Below are 4,447 nucleotides of genomic sequence, written 5' to 3'. Positions count from 1 at the left end.
TAAAACATTCTTGCAGGTATTTCCAGAATCATTTCTGGACTCAGTGCAAACGGATTATCGCCAAGGTGGATAAACGCCTCCAAAGTTCGGTTATTCAGCTCGGATAGCTCTGAGAGTATTATTTCTGCTTCCCACATTGGAAGTCCTTCTTCATACGTAAACTCTAAAAGCAACAAAATACAAAGAAATTAACTACTACACAAAACTACATGCATTAGCTATCCCATATATAAAAGTACTTTATTTATTCTCACAATTCAACAAGATTTACATCCTCGTCAATCTGCTGTTTGATTCCTCATAATTAAAGATTCGTATTTAAAATCTAGCACAGTCGCACAATCCAGCATCCTCACACTATCGGATGATAAGCATGCTCTCTTTCTTTGCTCACAACATTAAAAGCAAATGAGTCAATGTAGCTGATCCGTGCAAATATATGTGTCGCCATCTCTTCTGTCTACCTTTGTTTGCTTTACTACAAAACTGTCTCATTTGGCTATTGCTTCAACCTTTAAAACTCAAACTTCCTGCGTTACGATCATGACTCAACCTAGCTCAGCTCGTCTTCTACCGTATAATATGTATTTTAGCGTTTGCACACACGCCATTCTTACCATCGCTGTCAACAATGACATCAAACACCCGTCTGACTTGGTCATTCACCATATGGTAAAAGGCCTCTTCTGTAGAATTGTTTAGAGTTGTGTTCCATGGCAACGATAATACACAATACAACATATGACAGCTACCGAAGGAGAAAACCTCAAAACAGCTCATGTTTGCCATCTCCACCTTTCCTATCATCTGGTCAAAGGCCCAGCTTTCATTCAGTCGGCAACATAGAGCAGCCCTTTGCTCTGCGCTGAAAGCAGCGGCGGCTGACATCAGATTATCCATCTGAAACAAAAAGTAAACCTTCTATATTCTACGATTTATGAATTCATCACAAGCATAAAACAATCTTAATTCTTTATCCCCTGGCATCCTAATTCCTGCGATGTAATCGCTACAAATATAAGCCAATGGTTTTTTAAAGACTCACCTTGTGAAAGTAAAACAATCTTGCAGGTATTTCCAGAATCATTTCTGGACTCAGTGCAAACGGATTATCGCCAAGGTGGATAAACGCCTCCAAAGTTCGGTTATTCAGCTCGGATAGCTCTGAGAGTATTATTTCTGCTTCCCACATTGGAAGTCCTTCTTCATACGTAAACTCTAAAAGCAACAAAATACAAAGAAATTAACTACTACACAAAACCAAATGCATTAGCTATGCCATATATAAAAGTACTTTATTTATTCTCACAATTCTTCAAGATTTACATTCTCGTCAATCTGCTGTTTGATTCCTCATAATCAAAGCTTCGTATTTAAAATCTAGCACAGTCGCACAATCCAGCATCCTCACACTATCGGATGATAAGCATGCTCTCTTTCTTTGCTCACAACATTAAAAGCAAATGAGTCAATGTAGCTGATCCGTGCAAATATATGTGTCGCCATCTCTTCTGTCTACCTATCTTTTCTCTAATACAAAACTGTCTCATTTGGCTATTGCTTCAACCTTTAAAACTCAAACTTCCCTGCGTTACGATCATGACTCAACCTAGCCCAGCTCGTCTTCTACCGTATAATATGTATTTTAGCGTTTGCACACACGCCATTCTTACCATCGCTGTCAACAATGACATCAAACACCCGTCTGACTTGGTCATTCACCATATGGTAAAAGGCCTCTTCTGTAGAATTGTTTAGAGTTGTGTTCCATGGCAACGATAATACACCATACAACATATGACAGCTACCGAAGGAGAAAACCTCAAAACAGCTCATGTTTGCCATCTCCACCTTTCCTATCATCTGGCCAAAGGCCCAGCTTTCATTCAGTCGGCAACATAGAGCAGCCCTTTGCTCTGCGCCGAAAGCAGCGGCGGCTGACATCAGATTATCCATCTGAAACAAAAAGTAAACCTTCTATATTCTACGATTTATGAATTCATCACAAGCATAAAACAATCTTAATTCTTTATACCCTGGCATCCTAATTCCTGCCTTGTAATCGCTACAAATATAAGCAATGGTTTTTTAAAGACTCACCTTGTGAAAGTAAAACATTCTTGCAGGTATTTCCAGAATCATTTCTGGACTCAGTGCAAACGGATTATCGCCAAGGTGGATAAACGCCTCCAAAGTTCGGTTATTCAGCTCGGATAGCTCTGAGAGTATTATTTCTGCTTCCCCACATTGGAAGTCCTTCTTCATACGTAAACTCTAAAAGCAACAAATACAAAGAAAATTAACTACTACACAAAACTACATGCATTAGCTATCCCATATATAAAAGTACTTTATTTATTCTCACAATTCTTCAAGATTTACATTCTCGTCAATCTGCTGTTTGATTCCTCATAATCAAAGCTTCGTATTTAAAATCTAGCACAGTCGCACAATCCAGCATCCTCACACTATCGGATGATAAGCATGCTCTCTTTCTTTGCTCACAACATTAAAAGCAAATAAGTCAATGTAGCTGATCCGTGCAAATATATGTGTCGCCATCTCTTCTGTCTACCTATCTTTTCTCTAATACAAAACTATCTCATTTGGCTATTGCTTCAACCTTTAAAACTCAAACTTCCCTGCGTTACGATCATGACTCAACCTAGCCCAGCTCGTCTTCTACCGTATAATATGTATTTTAGCGTTTGCACACACGCCATTCTTACCATCGCTGTCAACAATGACATCAAACACCCGTCCTGACTTGGTCATTCACCATATGGTAAAAGGCCTCTCCTGTGAATTGTTCAGAGTTGTGTTCCATGGCAACGATAATACACCATACAACATATGACAGCCACCGAAGGAGAAAACCTCAAAACAGCTCATGTTTGCCATCTCCACCTTTCCTATACATCTGGTCAAAGGCCCAGCTTTCATTCAGTCGGCAACATAGAGCAGCCCTTTGCTCTGCGCTGAAAGCAGCGGCGGCTGACATCAGATTATCCATCTGAAACAAAAGGTAAACCTTCTATATTCTACGATTTATGAATTCATCACAAGCATAAAACAATCTTAATTCTTTATTCCCTAGCATCCTAATTCCTGCGTTGTAATCGCTACAAATATGAGCCAATGGTTTTTTAAAGACTCACCTTGTGAAAGTAAAACATTCTTGCAGGTATTTCCAGAATCATTTCTGGACTCAGTGCAAACGGATTATCGCCAAGGTGGATAAACGCCTCCAAAGTTCGGTTATTCAGCTCGGATAGCTCTGAGAGTATTATTTCTGCTTCCCACATTGAAGTCCTTCTTCATACGTAAACTCTAAAAGCAACAAAATACAAAGAAATTAACTACTACACAAAACTACATGCATTAGCTATCCCATATATAAAAGTACTTTATTTATTCTCACAATTCAACAAGATTTACATCCTCGTCAATCTGCTGTTTGATTCCTCATAATTAAAGATTCGTATTAAAATCTAGCACAGTCGCACAATCCAGCATCCTCACACTATCGGATGATAAGCATGCTCTCTTTCTTGCTCACAACATTAAAAGCAAATGAGTCAATGTAGCTGATCCGTGCAAATATATGTGTCGCCATCTCTTCTGTCTACCTTTGTTTGCTTTACTACAAAACTGTCTCATTTGGCTATTGCTTCAACCTTAAACTCAAACTCCCTGCGTTACGATCATGACTCAACCTAGCTCAGCTCGTCTTCTACCGTATAATATGTATTTTAGCGTTTGCACACACGCCATTCTTACCATCGCTGTCAACAATGACATCAAACACCCGTCTGACTTGGTCATTCACCATATGGTAAAAGGCCTCTTCTGTAGAATTGTTTAGAGTTGTGTTCCATGGCAACGATAATACACCATACAACATATGACAGCTACCGAAGGAGAAAACCTCAAAACAGCTCATGTTTGCCATCTCCACCTTTCCTATCATCTGGTCAAAGGCCCAGCTTTCATTCAGTCGGCAACATAGAGCAGCCCTTTGCTCTGCGCTGAAAGCAGCGGCGGCTGACATCAGATTATCCATCTGAAACAAAAAGTAAACCTTCTATATTCTACGATTTATGAATTCATCACAAGCATAAAACAATCTTAATTCTTTATCCCCTGGCATCCTAATTCCTGCGATGTAATCGCTACAAATATAAGCCAATGGTTTTTTAAAGACTCACCTTGTGAAAGTAAAACATTCTTGCAGGTATTTCCAGAATCATTTCTGGACTCAGTGCAAACGGATTATCGCCAAGGTGGATAAACGCCTCCAAAGTTCGGTTATTCAGCTCGGATAGCTCTGAGAGTATTATTTCTGCTTCCCACATTGGAAGTCCTTCTTCATACGTAAACTCTAAAAGCAACAAAATACAAAGAAATTAACTACTACACAAAACCAAATGCATTAGCTATGCCATAT

This window comes from Liolophura sinensis, chromosome 1 (assembly GCF_032854445.1).
Source record: "Liolophura sinensis isolate JHLJ2023 chromosome 1, CUHK_Ljap_v2, whole genome shotgun sequence".
NCBI lineage: Eukaryota > Metazoa > Mollusca > Polyplacophora > Chitonida > Chitonidae > Liolophura > Liolophura sinensis.
This window is presented reverse-complemented; position numbering follows the sequence as displayed.